Source organism: Cervus elaphus, chromosome 10, assembly GCF_910594005.1.
Source record: "Cervus elaphus chromosome 10, mCerEla1.1, whole genome shotgun sequence".
Classification (NCBI taxonomy): Eukaryota; Metazoa; Chordata; class Mammalia; order Artiodactyla; family Cervidae; genus Cervus; species Cervus elaphus.
Window position 1 is genome coordinate 54,375,990 of NC_057824.1, and position 16,384 is coordinate 54,392,373.

Consider the following 16,384-nt stretch of genomic DNA (forward strand, 5'->3'; position numbering starts at 1 on the left):
GTAATTCCGCCTTTCCCCGTTCTGATGGTCACCATGGTTCGACCCACGCGGGCCTCCGCCCCCTGACGCGCGCGAGAGCGCGGCCACGGGGCGGGGCGGGAGCAGGCGCGGAAGGGGCGGGGCCATATCGTGATGGGCGGGGTCTCCGCGGGGCGGGGCTAGAGGGCGGGGCCTGCGCGGCCAGGTATTGAGTTACCTGAGGCGCAGGGGCGCGGAAACTCTCTGGCAGGTATACCGTGTTTGCATCTCTGCATTTTCGATTTTGCGGAGCGCGCGGGCCTCCGCTCAGTGTAAATGTTTTAGTTCTTCTAAGAAAGAAGGCGGTGCTGCGGCGGCAGGCGGGACGGGAGTTTAGGACAGTTTGGGAAGACGGATAGGGTGCCGGCTGCCGAACGCGCTTCATGCCTCTGAACTCTGCTCTGAAAAATGGATAACACTGTAAACGGAGTGCTGGGTGTACTTTACCTCAGCTGACAGGAAAAGAGAAAAGAAGCAGCGTTCTCAGATTGCCTACTTGTGGCGTTCGAACGCTCCCTGTCTTCCTTTCAGCTTTTGTAGCTGTGGGCAGGCCCCACGGCCTCTCTGCCTCGGTTTCCTCACCTGTGAAATGAGGTGCAGGCCCAGGGACGGGTTTCAAAAGGCAAACTAACTTTTCCTGGCCGTCAGAGTTACCCTCCTAATTTCTGGTTTCTTCCACAGTTTTCACGGGTTGCTGGGCTCTGCCAGTGCTTTTCTTCTAGAATGTGCTGTGGGTGACAAAGCAATGAATAATAAGTGAATGTGTGTGTGCTCAGTCGTGTCCAGCTCTTTGTTACCCCATGGACTGTAGCCCACCAGGCTCCTCTGTCCCTACGATTTTTCAGGCAAGAATACTGGAGTGGGTTGCCATTTCCTCCTCCAGGGGATCTACCCCACCCAGAGATGGAACCCTCCTCTCATGCATCTTCTGCATTGGCAGGCAGATTCTTTACCACTGAGCCACCTGGGAAGCCCCTTAATAAGTGGATAGTCACAGAGCGCTTGAAAACAGCTGACCTTAGCTGGGCAGCTACATGTTTCTTAGGGAAGACTTCTCTGGTGTGCAGGTATTGTAAATAGTAGCCACTCATTACTATTTTCCAGGGGAGGGACTCATAGCTTATCCTGCAGGTAAAATTTTGAATGTGCTCATGATGCAAAAAAAAAAAAAAAGTGTATTTTCAAAGTACATCCCGCAGTGTTCTAGCAAGAAGAGCAGCAAGACCATCTGTAGTTCCTCCACCCTCTAGAGTTTGAGGAGTGCTGAGGGGAAAGTTCAGCGTGTATTAGGGCCAGAGTGGGAGGCACTCTGTGTGGGGGTACAGCAGGGAGGAGGCATTGTGGTTCTTGTCTCAGAGTTCCAGTGCCATGGGGGGCAACAGTCAGGAGTCAGACACCACAGGAGTGAAGCTAAAAGTACATCTGTCATAGAGTCAGAAATCCTTTGGCACCCCTTTCAAAAGGGGAAGCTAGGGAATCTCCCTGGCCGTCCAATTGTTAAGACTCGACACTTCAACTGCTGGTGTGCGGGTTCGATCCCTGGTTGGGGAGCTAAGTCCTACATGCCATGAAGTGCAGCCAGAAAGTTTTTAAGAAGGAGGAGCCAAACCCTGCTCTCCTTAAGTGTGGGTACCCCTAATCGCTCAGTTCTGACAAACACGATGTGGCAGAAGTGGCGCCATGTGACTGCCAAGTGTAGGTCCTGAAAATGATAAGCTTCCACCTGGCTCGCTCTCTCTCGGGTCTCTGGATCTGAAAGAAGCTAGTCACGTTTCCCTCAGGACACCCAAGCAGCCTGTGGAGGAGCCCGCTCTGTGGAGGCCCCCCGTGTGGAGGAATTTCGGTCCCTGGCCACCATCAGCACCCAGTTGCCAGACCCCTGAGATGGAACCGGCCCTCCGTCCCCAGTCCAGCCTCGCTGGCTGCAGCCCCAGACCAGTTCTTGAGAGAGGGCTCAGGAGATTCCAGACCTGCCAGCACCTTGATCTTGGACGTCCAGCCTCTGGAACGGTGAGAAATGAATGTGTTAAGCCTTCCGGGCTGTGGTATTTTGTTATGGCAGCCTGCACTGACTAATACATTAGATAAACATGTGAAACACGTAGAAAAAAGCCTGGAAGGATACACGTCCACCTGCAAAGGGTTTGATGAAACTGAGTGGTAGTGGCGGTGGTGGTCAGAGAAGAGTGTTGGCCGTGACGTCTGGGTGGCAGACACGTAACTGCTCACTGGGACATTCTTTCCGCATTTCTGTATGCTGGAAAATTTTTATAATAAGTGGTTGGGAAGGGGTGGGGAGGACTTCAAGAGGCCCCCTGCTGGAACAGTTGGAGCCTCAAAAGGAATAAAAAGCTGTATGTGTTTGACATGTTTAAGTTCATTTGTTCGTAATGCTGTGTTTTAAAAATCCCGTTGCTCACAGGTGAATATTGCTGGGGCATTGTCTCATTCTGAAAATAGATAAAAGACTGAAGCAATACAGTTAATCTTGCCTTTTAAATTTTATCTTTATATTTCAAGGCAAGCAAACAGTTGATGAGGGAAAGCTCTTACTTATAAAATAATTCTAGCCAATACATGCAGAAGGTTCAATAAAATTAGAGAAGCAACAGCTTGCAAACCTTATGAAATAACCATCCAAGGAGTGATCCTGAAACGTTGGTGAGAGGTCGGTGGGGGACTGTGAATTTGAGGGACCAGGATGATAGCATCTGAATTTAAAGCTGTAATTTTCCCTCTAAGCACTACTTTAGTTACATCCCACAAATTATAATATGTTGTGTTCTCTGTTGAAAATGTTTTCTAATTTCCATTATTTCTTCTCCGATCTGTAGTTTGTTTGGAAATGTGGTCTTATTGTGCAACTATTTGAGAAGTTTTCAGATATGTCTCCAAAATTGGCTTCTGGTTTAATTATGTTGTGAGCAGAGAACAGACTTTGCTTTTTGGTTTTTATTTTGGCCATGCTGCTTGTGTGATCTAGGTTTCCTAACCAGGGATCAAACTCGGGCCCTCTGCAGGGAGAGCGCTGAGTCCTAACCCCTGGAATTCCCTAACCAGGGGAATCCCCCAGAAAACATACTTTGTATGATTTCAGACCTTTTGAAAACTTGTTGAGATCTATGGCCAAGATTGTGGACTCCCTTGGTGCGTGTTCCTTGAACTGCTGCTGTGGGTGAGTGTTTAGGAAATATCACTGAGATCCGGTGGGTCCCGGGCATTGCTCCGATCTTTGAAAACTTTTCTGATTTTCTGTCCCTGTGTCCTGTCAGTTGCTGAGAGGCACATGTTGGAAACTTCCAGCTCTAATGATGGATTTGTCTCTTTCCATTTTTTTGCTTCTTTCATGTACCTTGAGGGTCTGTATCATGTACATGTCCATTTAGGGCTGCTTTGTCTTCTTAATGAATTGGCCACCTTGCCTTTTTAAATACTTCTTTTTATTCCTGATAATATCCCCTGCTCTCCAGTTTACTTTGTCTGGTACTAATATAACAAACTTCCAGCTTTTTTCTTTTTCCTCTTTTAAAATCGTATTTATTTAGTTTTGACTGTGCTGTGTCTTTGTTGCTTTCTTGTTTAGGGTGAGAAGGAATAAGGAAATAAGTCTAGAGCGGAGTGGGGGTGTGTGAGCCTAGTGTATTTTGGGGGGCAGGGTGTCAACCAACTGTATACATTGTGTTTCTGGCCAGCAGAGCAATTACAGTGACCGCTTATCCACCTTTGGTTTACCATCATGGCATTTTTGACCAAAGCAGCTCCAATTGGGCCTAGAATGTTATTTCAACACATCAAAAACCTATTTTTTAAACTTAAAAGCATTTTAAGGTCAAATTTAGAGTTCCCATTGAAATCATGAGTTGGACAGCTAGTTTTATTTCAATTACATTAGGAGAAGGGGATGACAGAGGATGAGATGGTTGGATGACATCACCGACTCAATGGACATGAGTTTGGCTGAACTCCGGGAGTTGATTATGTATAGGGAGGCCTGGCGGGCTGCAGTCCATCGGGTCGCAAAGAGTCGGACACGACTGAGTGACTGAACTGAACCTGACTAGGTAACTATCAAAAGGGAAAATGTTCTGCCGTGTTCTCACCCACTTTGGGAAGCCTGGGGCTTGAGAGAGAAGGAGAGACCTGGGCTAGGTCTAAGCTGCCTCCCTTGTTAGATGACCTTAGGCCATTTATTCATCATTTCTAAGCTTCAGTTTCCTTATCTTAGAAGTGGGAATAACAATAATATTTGCCTCGTAGGCTTGGGAGAAGTTCCAGTGAGATTAGGTGGATAACTTATGCCTTTATTTATCTGTTATTGTTCTTCAGTCCCTAAGTTTGTCTGACTCTTGCGACCCCACAGACTGCAGCATGCCAGGCTCCTTTGCCCTCTGTCTTCCTTATTTATCTGTAGGTTTATCTTGAAACAGTGAGAAGTATTTTCAAGAGGGCTAACCTCGTTCTCACTGGAAAAGACTCAGATGCTGGGAAAGATTGAAGACAAAAAGAGAAGGGGGTGGCAGAGGATGAGATGGTTAGACAGCATCACCAACTCAAGGGACATGAACTTGAGCAGACTCTGGGAGGTAGTAGAAGACAGAGGAGCCTGGCATGCTGCGGTCCATGGGGTCAGGAAGAGTTGGCCACAGCTGAGTGGCTGAACAACTGCACCCTGGTTCTGAAAGGTGGAGGTCCCCTCTGGTTTTCAGCAGGAGGCTCAGAGCTGGGTCATGCCCAGCTCCTGAGGCTGCAGGGCAGTGGATGAGGCGGCAGAGACTCCAGATGCCTGCTGGAGGTCTCAGGGTGGCAGGATCCCCAGCAGGGAGGTTCGTGGGTTTTGGACACCTTTGTTGCCACCCGCAGCCTGAGCCGAATTTCAAGAACCCTGTTGGGCTGGAGGGATTGGCTGGTAGTGGTGTGACCCGAGGCCTAGACTGCCCACCTCACCTCCCAGCCATTGGCCAGCTTGGGCGGCTTTGCCAGCTCTGTGGCCCAAACTTGACAGCCTGAAGGACCGCCCCAGAAAAACAAACCATTAAAAAAATGTGAAACTGAATTTCTTCTTGGCCAGGTGAGCGGAGGCTAGTTGTCAAGACGTCTTGGGGTTGAGAAAACGGAAAATACGAGACAGTTGCACATCAGATTCGCTCTCTCACTGTGTAATGTACTGTGTGCAGCACACGGTAAGTGCCTGGGAAGCGATGGTGGTGATTAGCTCTGATGGCCTGACTTCGCACACACTTGTCCAACCAGCCTGCTCTCACATGACCAGGGGGCCCAGGTGAGAGGCACCCCTGCTCCCGGCCGCGGAAAGCTGACCTGAGGAAACCAGACGCACTCAGACGACGAGGCCTTAGGGAACACGAGGGATGGCACCCGTCGTGGTTATTCCTGTCAGTGGTCCACGTGGGGAATGATTGATGCCTTGTTCCTCTGACACGAGGTGGAAGGGAGACAAATAAAAAAGGGAAATGAAAGGACTTCCCTGGTGGTCCAGTAGTTAAGACTCTGTGCTCCCAACGCAGGGGGCCTGGGTACAATCCCTGGTCAGGGAACTAAGATCCTGCATGCCACGTGGGTGTGGCTAGAATAAAAATAAATACTCTATAAAATAAATTTTTTTAGAAAAAGGGGAGGCGAGGCAAGGAGGGGTCTGCTCATTGGTCTCGTGTGGACGGCAGCCCCACTGCTGTGTTTGAAGTGCTTCAAGGCAGGGAGCCCCGATGACGAGGACGTGCTGTGTGCTGGCCGAACCCTGAATGTGCACACTGCTTCAGGTGCATGGTTGGAGGCGCTTCGTATCCAGGAAACCGTGACCCGGTCAGGACACAGAGCTTTTCATCCTCCAAAGTTTCCTCTCGCCCCTCTGCAGGTCAGCCCCCCTCCGCCCCCAACCCAGGCACCACTGATTTGGGGGAGAAGGAATCTAAGTGCTGGGAAAAGCAAATAAAAACAAAGCTAGTGACTGAGGAGGGGAAATTGAGAAACAGCAGGATGCCATCCAAGTTTCTATTTGCAAAATTGCTCTTTGTGTATATATACATTTGGGAGAGAAGCTAGGCTTTGAGAACAGATTTGCATTTTCTTTGTGATTTTTCTATTGAGTTAGAAGGAACAGAACCTCAGTGGGCAGAATCTCAGATGGCTGCCACCCCTGTGGTTCTCAAATTGTGGTTCTCAGGGTGCTGTACTAAGGTAATGTAAGAGAACAGCCTTGTTCCCGGGAAATACTCCCAGAAGTATTTCAAGGTAAAAGGCTGTGATGCGTGCAACTTACTCTCAAACATATAAAGGATTGCAAGTTATGGAGCATGTCAGTAAGATGTGAACAGCAGTGAACAAGAGGTGGGAAACCTCCTAAACTTGGGGAAGATTGGGAACAGGCATAGCGAGTTTTTTCTAGGCGCTCTAGGGCTTGACACAGCATTTGCAAATGTCTGTTGAGTGAATGAATGATTGAATAAATGAAGGAATGAATGAGATAATAAATAATGTGATAATATTGGCTGAAATTGAAAGATGTTTGCTCCTTGGAAGAAAAGCCATGACCAACCTAGACAGCATATTTAAAAGCAGAGATGTTACTTTACCAACAAAGGTCCGTCTAGTCAAAGCTATAGTTTTTCCAGTGGTCATGTATGGATGTGAGAGTTGGACTATAAAGAAAGCTGAGTGCCGAAGAATTGATGCTTTGAGCTGTGGTGTTGGAGAAGACTCTTTAGAGTCCCCTGGACTGTAAGGAGATCCAACCAGTCCATCCTAAAGGAGATCAGTCCTGAATATGCATTGGAAGGACTGATGCTGAAGCTGAAACTCCAATCCTTTGGCCACCTGATGTGAAGAGCTGACTCACTGGAAAAGACCTGATGCTGGAAAAGATTGAAGGCGGGAGGAGAAGGGGACGACAGAGGATGAGATGGTTGGATGGCGTCACTGACGTGATGAACATGAGTTTGAGCAGGCTCCGGGAGTTGGTGATGGACAGGGAAGCCTGGAGTGCTGTAGTCCGTGGGGTTACAATGAGTTGGACATGACTGAGCGACTGGACCTGGCTGAACTGAATCTTGGCTGGACATAGATATAGGGCCGCAGTCCTCAACCTTTTTGGCACCTGGGACTGGTTTCATGGAAGACAGTTTTCCCACAGACTGGGGAGGACATGGGGATGGTTTCAGGATGATTCAAGTGCATTACATTTATTGTGCACTTTCTTTCTATTATTACATAGGCTCCACCTCAGATCATCAGGTATTAGATCCTAGAGGTTGGGGACCCCTGATGTAGAGAAATCTTAATAGTAACATTGACCTTTCTGTGAAGCTTCATTTTGAGCAACACTCCCAGTGCACAGTAGTGGCCAGCACACTGTCCAGCAAAAGTATAATGTGAACCATGTATGTAATTTTAGAACTGTCCAGTGACCACCTGAGAGGTGTAAAAAGAAGCCGTTCAGTTCAGTCGCTCAGTCGTGTCCGACTCTTTGCGACCCCATGAACCGCAGCACACCAGGCCCCCCTGTCCATCACCAACTCCCGGAGCTCGCTCAAACTCATGTCCATCGAGTCGGTGATGCCATCCAACCATCTCATCCTCTCCCATCCCCTTCTCCTCTGCCTTCATGCTTTCCCAGCATCAGGATCTTTTCCAGTGAGTCAGTTCTTCACATCAGGTGGCCAAATTATTGGAGCTTCAGGTTCAACATCGGTCCTTCCAGTGGCTATTCAGGACTGATTTCCTTTAGGATGGACTGGTTTGATCTCCTTGCAGTCCAAGGGACTTCAAGAGTCTCCTCCAGCACCACAGTTTAAAAGCATCAATTCTTCAGTGTAAAAAGAATAGGTAAAGTCAATTTTAATAATGTGTTTCATTTAATCCAATGTATTAAAATATTATTTCTTTAACTTATAATCAATATTAAAATCATTGGGACTTTTTACATTCATTTTTCCATTTTCCAGCTTCCCTGGTGGCTCAGAGGGTAAAGCGATTGCCTGCAATGCGGGAGACCCACGTTTGATCCCTAGGTTGGGAAGGTCCCCTGGAGAAGGAAATGGCAACCCACTCCAGTACTCTTGCCTGGAGGATCCCATGGACAGAGGAGCCTGGTAGGCTACAATTCATGGGGTGGCAAAGAGTCGGACACAAATGAGCGACTTAACTTTCTTTCTTTCTTTCCCATTTGAAGCCCTGGCAGTCCAACACATACTTTACTTATAGCACTTCTCAATCTGATCACTAAATTTTCAGCGAAATACTTGATCTGTATTTTGATTTCATAAAATTTACAATAGAAAAAGTAGATCCATACACCCAAATTGTTCCAAACACACTTGAAAGTTTTCCCAGAGCTGAATGAGGATGGCTTTTAAATTTCAATTAATTTAAAGGAAATAAAATGAAAAATTTGGTTCCCTAGGTACTCATGTTGTTTTTGTTCAGTTGCTAAGTCGTGTCTGATTCTTTGGGACCCCGTGGACTCTAGCAGTCCATCCTCCACGATTTCCTGGGGTTTGCTCACATTCGTGTCCATTGAGTCGATGATGCCAGGCACACTAGCTGCCTGTCAAGTGCTCAACAGTCCCCTGAGTGCTGTTGGACAGGGTGGGGATACATGCTCCCTAAATATGGGTGGAGGAATGAATGAGTGAGTGGAGCTAGGCTGGTTAGACCACCCTCTCATAAGGGTTTTATAGTCAATCAACAGCATGTTAAAGGAAAACATCAAGTAGCAAAATTGTATGTGCAATATTCCATTTCTGTTTTTTAAAATATTAAATAAGTAGGGATGTCCCTGGCAGTCCAGTGGTTCAGAGTCTGTGCTTTCATTGCAGGGGGCGCTAGTTTGATCCTTGGTTGGGATGACTAAGATCCCACATGCCATGAGGTGCAACCAAAAAATAAAAATTGAAAAACATTAAGTAAATGTTAGTATATGCATAGGAAGAATAAGTATCGGACTGTATGCAATGAATTCAGTGCGTGTTCGCTGACAGCCAGGCCTGCTGGAGTCGCCAAGTTAAGGCCTCCGCTCTGACGGAGCAGCTGCTCTGGCTGGGAGACAGTGGAAAGCTGGAGAGTGGAGAGTGGCCGTGGAGAGAAACAGAAGCTGGTGGGGCAGGGTGAAGGCAGCACCAGACTGGGGCCGCCTCGGAAGAGGACGCATTTGTGCTGAGACCTGGGAAGCCAGAAGCGGGGGCTGCGTGGGAAGAACTGGCGCTATTGATGCTCCCACCGGAGGAAGTGATTCCTAGGATCTTGGGAAAAACGTGAGTCGGCAGAGAAGCAAGTCGCCTGCAGGTGGCGCCCTCAGCCCTCCCTTTTCGGTCCATGAAATGGGACTGCCTTTTCTCTCTTCCCTAACTCTCTCACCGCGTGGAAAGCCCAAAGATGAGTTTTGCAGTCGTTTCTCTAGGATGTTGTATCCGAACAGGGCTGTAAGATGGAACGGGAGGGTCTAATCTGGACCAAATCCCCCAGACCTCTCCCCTTCTCCCCTGACCCAACCTACCTCTGCCTTCACCCAAGGCTAATTCAGCTTCTTCAAAGGGAGCTCAGTCAGAATCCTCCTTTAGCTCTGGAGACCCTGGGCGAGTTATTCATCACATCCGAGCCACTTCCTAGCTGTGACCTGGGTCAAAAACCCCGACTTTGAAACAAGGTCGTGGGGTCCCTGGAGTGGGCAGTGCCTCTGCCTGGGTCCTGGTTGGTCCTGGGGTAGCTGACGCCAGCTGCCAGGCACTGTCGTGGGTGCTCACTTGGTCCCTGGGACAGCCCCCAGGCGGGGATGCTGGCGTCCCCACGGGCGTGGGAGTGGTCCAGCCAGCCTCCCCGTCTCAGAGGCTGTGCTCCACTCGGCTGTCTGCCGTGCTGCCGTCTGTGGGGTGGCAGAGTCAGACACGACTTAGCGACCAAACAGCGGATGAGAAGAGCCTCCCTGTTTCAGAGACAGATGCCTTCACCGGGGTCCTTCATGAAGACACGCGGAGCTTGTGGTGCTGTATCCCTCAGCAGGCGGGAAGAGCGGGGGGATGAGCAGAGAGCAGAAGGAAGTGATACTTCTCTGGAGCCAGGCCAAACCTTCCCCTCCCTAGCTCCTGGTATCTAATTACCTAGAGGACTAGGATTTATTGAGCACCCACTAGGAGCCAGGCACTGCCTTAGATACTTTATAAACACTGTCTCATTTAATCTTTTCAGCATTTTTTAACTCAAAGTACAGAGTAACATATGCATACTCATTCACTTACATCCAGATTTTTAAATGTTAACATTTTGCCATATTTGCCTGAAGGGTTTTCTTTCTAAGGGGGAAAGAAAAAGATTCAGAGCCCCTTTCTATCCCTCCTAAACTGCATCTTCTCCACATATCCCCACCCTGCCCAGAAGAAGCCATCATGTATCTATAAGTAATACATACATTGTTTGGTATCTTTCAACAAAATTTTTACTTATTTAATTGTAGGTTCACAGACAGCTGTAAGAAATAAAACAATTTGCCTAGTTTCCCTTAATGATGCAAAATTACCACATAGCATCCCAACCAGGCAGTAGTGAAGTGAAAGGGCTTCCCTGGGAGTTCAGTTGGTAAAGAATCCGCCTGCAGTGCAAGGGACCCCGGTTTGATTCCCTCATTGGCAAATCCCCTGGAGAAGGGATCGGCCACCCGCTCCAGTATTCTTGGGCTTCCCTGGTGGCTCAGCTGGTAGAGAATCCGTCTGTAATGCAGGAGACCTGGGTTCTATCCCTAGGTGCGGGAGATCCCCCGGAGAAGGGAAGGCTACCCAGTCCAGTATTCTGGCCTGGAGAATTCATGGACTGTGTAGTCCATGGGGTCACAAAGACTGTGATACAATTCACCTGTCCTACGCAGGTTTCCTGTTTTACCCACCTTAGTCCGCGTTTGCCTACTGTGTCTTTAAAGGTACACCAGTGGCAGGCTGTGCATCTCCTGCAAGGTACTGTTTCAGCCAGAACGGTGTTTGAGAGCCGTGCTCACCTTGGTACGCGCTGTCCTGGCCCACCCACTGTGTGAATGCACTGCGGCGTATCACTCACGCCACACTGATCTCCAAGCAGGCTGTTGTCTGTGTCACGCACTGTGCTGCAGTGACGAGACTTGTACTTTTCACCCCCGGCCGTAGATCAGAGGACACGACCAGAAGGGGGATTTCCGAGTCACGAGACATCTGCACTCCCATTTATTAGACATTAGCAGCTTGTCCTCCACAGCATTCGCACTCCCTCCAGCAGTGTAGGAGTATTTCTGTTTCTCTTCATCTCCTGTTCATGAAAGGGTATCTATCTCACTGCTGTTCGAATTTGCATTTCCCTGATGTAAATGGATTTCTGATTTAAGCAGAAAAGGAAGTTATTAAAAGTAGATAAAATCTCCAGGAGGGCTGGGAAACCAGGCTCAAAGCTGAGCAGCCCAGAAATGTGCGGACCTGGCCAAGAATGGGCGGTGAAGACAACGCTGGGTCCCAGATGTCAGAGTTGCACCCCAGCCCCTGATGCTGGTGGAAGCCCCCAGCCCCCACCCCCCTAGATGTAGGGTGTAGGCGCGTGGCTGCTGTGAGTTATCACCGTCGCAGAGGCCGCTCTGCCTCCGGACCCCAGCTTCACGTCAGCCTGGCTGGGCGCCGCTGGGACTGAGTGTCCGACATTTCACCTCTAGGAGTGTCAGGGGACTCGAAAAGGAAGGAATTCTTCCAACATGGAAAAGCAGGTTCACGTGTGGTATGACCAAAAAGTGACAGGTGTCAGCAGACCTGACTCAAGAGTGAGGCTGAACATCTTTTATGTTTATTGGCCACTCAGACTTCCTTCTCAGGAAGAGAACGAGGAATGTATATGTGTGTGTGACTGAGTCGCTTTGCAGCACAGCACGGCCCTGTAAGAAGATGAGAACGCCCTGTGAAGACAGACCCCCAGGGAGAAGGCAGCCGCACGATATGTCTACAAGCCCAGCAGCACCGAGGACTGCGGCGAACGCGGGAAGCTCGGAAAAGCAAGGAGGGCTTCTCGTCTGAGGTTTCAGAGGGACTGTGGCCACCAACGTGCTTTCAGACTTCAGGCCTCCAGAACTGTGGGCAACACAGCTCTGCGGTTCTGATGAGGCACACGGATTGCCGCGCTTTGTTAGGGCAGCCGCAGGAGAGGAATCCATGTGGCGAATTACCTTGATGTTACGCCAAACTTGCATTTCACTTGGTCGAAGTACTTTTTATGTGTTGCTGGATTGGACTTGCTTATATTTTGTTTTCTTTTCTTCTATTTTGCTAAGGACTTCCATGTCTGTGTTCATGAAGAATGTTATCTGTAGTCTTCTTGTGACGTATTTGTTTGATTTTGGTATTAAGGTGATTTTCTTTTAATGTCTTTGTCTTACTTTGGTGTCAGACTCTTACAGAAAGAGTTTGGGGGAATAGTTTCTTTAAGACTATTTTGTTAAGGGAAGTTTAGGTTCACAACAAAATTGAGGGGGAGATACAGAGAATCCCCATGTGCACCCTGCCCCCACAGGCATTACTTCCCCCATTTCATCAGCACCAGTCTCCAGAATGGTGGGTTTATTACCAAGAACGAATCTACACTGACACATCGTAATCACTCAAAGTCAGTGTTTCACCTTAGGGTTCACTCTTGATGTTCTTCACTCAGTGAGTTTAGATGAGTTGGGGAAATGGTTTTGTTTCTTAATTTTCCATTTGTTTGTTGCTATTATGTTGTTGTTTAGTCACTAAGTCGTGTCTGACTGTTTTTTGATCCCACGGACTGGCGTCCACCCAGGCTCTGTCCATAGGATCTCATGGGCTAGAATACTGGAGTGGGTTGCCATTTCCTTCTCCCAGGGATCTTCCCCGCTTAGGAATCCAACTTGTGTCCCCTGCCTTGAAAGTCAGATTCTTTACCACTGGGCCACCAGGGAAGCCCTTGTTGATACTGTGCAGAAATACAATTGGTACTTCTCTGGTGGTCCAGTGGCTAAGACTCCATGCTGCCAATGCAGGGCACCTGGGTTCAATCCCTGGTCAGGGAACTAGATCCCACATGCTTCAGCTAAGAGTTGGAAGGCCGCAACTAAAGATCTCTCATGCTGCAACGAAGATCGAAGATTCTGCATGCTGCAACTAAGACCCGGCACAGCCAAGTAAATAATAAAAATAAATATTAAAAAAAAAAAGAAGTACAGTAGAATTCTGTGTGTTGGTGTTGTGTCCTACATTCCTGGTAAATTCAGTTATTCTCATTCAACTTGGGTTTTTGTTTTTAAGATTCCTTAGCATTTTAAAAATATGCTTCCATATGCACCTTCCTTCCAATCTCTATGCCTTTTTTCCTGCCTACTTCACAGGCGGGGGCCTCCAGTCAACGCTGAGTAGGAGAGCGAGCGTCTTGCTTTATTGCCAGTCCTGGGGGAGACTGTTTAGTCTTCCACTTGATGTATGATGGTAGCGCTAGGCTCTCAGAGATGCTCTTTACCAGGAAGAACTTTCCTTATCATCCTAGTTTGCAGAGTTATAATTGTGAACGGGTGTTAAATTTTGTCAGAATTTATCTGCATTTTTTTTTTTTTTGCAATTTATACTTTCTGCATATGAGATACTCATATGAGTCTTCTGTTAATATGATGAATTACACTGATTTTTTAGATAATGAAACCAACAGTGCATTCCTGGCATATGCCCTGCTTGCCTTAGATTGCTATTATTTTTTTCCTTTAGAAGTTTGACAGAATTCACTAGAGGAGCCATATGGACTAGGAATTTTCTTCACAAGGAAGGTTTTTTTCCTTTTCTTTTTGGCCGCACCTCGAGGCAGATGGGATCTTATTTCCCCGACCGGGGATCAAAACCCAAGCCCCCGCACTGGGAACATGGAGTCTTAACCACTGGACCACCAGGGAATTTTCAATTTTTTTCTTTTTAAATTGTAAAATATACATAACATCAACCATTTTAAAAGTGTACAGTTCAGTGGCACGAAGGACCACAAGTTTAATGGCTTGAAACAACAGAAATGTCGTCTTACAGATCTGGAGGTCACAAGTCTGAGATAAGGCTCATAGAGTTAAAATCGAGGTGTTGGCATGACTGTTGCTTTTGGAGGCTCCAGTAGAGAACGCCTTCCTTGCCTCCTCCCACTTCTAGAAGCTCCTGGCATTCCTTGGCTCATGACTCCAGTCTCTATCTTTAATGTCACATGGCCTTCTGCCCAGCTTTGACAGTCTTCCACGATTCCTTTTGTACGGCACTCTCATAATGACATTGAACCCGCCCAGGTAATTCAGGATAGTCCTTGGAACTTCCTTGGCAGTCCAGGGGCTAAGGCTCCACACTCCCAATGCCGGAGGCCCGGGCCGTCCCAGGTCAGGGAACTGGATTCCATGTGCCGCAAGGAAGAGTGTGCATGCAACTGAAGATCCCCATAATGAAGATCAGAGATCCTGCGTACTGCACTTAAGACCTGGCACAGCCAAATAAATAAACATTAAAAAAAATACATTCATCCCATCTCAACATCCTCTGAAGTCTCAACCCTTTATAGCATCAACTCAGTCCAGAATCTTATCGAAATCTCATCAGCTCAAAAGTCACAAGACTCCTTATTTGAATAATATAAATCGCTATGGGTGGGACTGAGTGTGTGATTCATCCTGAGGCAAAATTCCTTTCCATCTGTGCACTTAGAGAATAAGTGATCTAATCCCCAAATACAATACTGATAGGTATAGGGTAACAGTTACAGTTGGACCTAACAGAAGCAGAAGATATTAAGAAGAGGTGTCAAGAATACATAGAAGAACTGTACAAAAAAGATCTTCACGACCCAGATAATCACGATGGTGTGACCACTCACCTAGAGCCTGACATCCTAGAATGTGAAGTCAAGCGGGCCTTAGAAATCATCACTACAAACAAAGCTAGTGGAGGTGATGGAATTCCAGTTGAGCTATTTCAAATCCTGAAAGATGATGCTGTGAAAGTGCTGCACTCAATATGCCAGCAAATCTGGAAAACTCAGCAGTGGCCACAGGACTGGAAAAGGTCAGTTTTCATTCCAATCCCAAAGAAAGGCAATGCCAAAGAATGCTCAAACTACCACACGATTGCAGTCATCTCACACACTAGTGAAGTAATGCTCAAAATTCTCCAAGCCAGGCTTCAGCAATACATGAACCGTGAACTTCCAGAAGTTCAGGCTGGTTTTAGAAAAGGCAGAGGAACCAGAGATCAAATTGCCAACATCCACTGGATCATTGAAAAAGGAAGAGAGTTCCAGAAAAACATCTATTTCTGCTTTATTGACTATGCCAAAACCTTTGACTGTGTGGATCACAATAAACTGTGGAAAATTCTGAAAGAGATGGCAATACCAGACCATCTGACCTGCCTCCTGAGAAACCTATATGCAGGTCAGGAAGCAACAGTTAGAACTGGACATGGAACAACAGACTGGTTCCAAATAGGAAAAGGAATACGTCAAGACTGTAAATTGTCACCCTGCTTATTTAACTTATATGCAGAGTACATCATGAGAAACTCTGGGCTGGAAGAAGCACAAGCTGGACTCAAGATTGCCGGGAGGAATATCAATAACCTCAGATATGCAGAAGACACCACCCTTATGGCACAAAATGAAGAAGAACTAAAAAGCCTCTTGATGAAAGTGAAGGAGGAGAGTGAAAAAGTTGGCTTAAAGCTCAACATTCAGAAAACTAAGATCATGGTATCTGGTCCCATCACTTCATGGGAAATAGATGGGGAAACAGTGGAGACAGTGTCAGACTTTATTTTTGGGGGCTCCAAAATCACTGTAGATGGTGATTGCAGCCATGAAATTAAAAGATGCTTACTCCTTGGAAGGAAAGTTATGACCAACCTAGACAGCATATTAAAAAGCAGAGACATTACTTTGCCAACAAACGTCCATCTAGTCAAGGCTCTGGTTTTTCCAGTGGTCATGTATGGATGTGAGAGTTGGACCATAAAGAAAGCTGAGCACCGAAGAATTGATGCTTTTGAACTGTGGTGTTGGAGAAGACTCTTGAGAGTCCCTTGGACTGCAAGGAGATCCAACCAGTCCATCCTAAAGAAGATCAGTCCTGGGTGTTCACTGGAAGGACTGATGCTGAAGCTGAAACTCCAATACTTTGGCCACCTCATGAAGAGTTGACTCATTGGAAAAGACCCTGATGCTGGGAGGGTTTGGGGGCAGGAGGAGAAAGGGACGACAGAGGATGGGATGGTTGGATGGCATCACCGACTCGATGGAGATGAGTTTGGGTAATCTCTGGGAGTTGGTGATGGACAGGGAGGCCTGGTGTGCTGCGATTCATGGGGTCACAAAGAGTCGGACACGACTGAGC

The 16,384-nt window shown here is 47.4% G+C and overlaps 1 long non-coding RNA gene across 1 annotated transcript; it reads left to right on the forward strand.

The window, feature by feature from the left end:
• The first annotated feature begins 125 nt into the window (after nucleotides 1-125).
• LOC122701953 lies at nucleotides 126-6,626 on the forward strand. The gene is made up of 4 exons (XR_006343158.1): nucleotides 126-229; nucleotides 1,800-2,028; nucleotides 3,116-3,193; nucleotides 5,087-6,626. It is a non-coding gene; the product is annotated as an uncharacterized LOC122701953 (long non-coding RNA).
• Nucleotides 6,627-16,384: the final 9,758 nt, after the last annotated feature.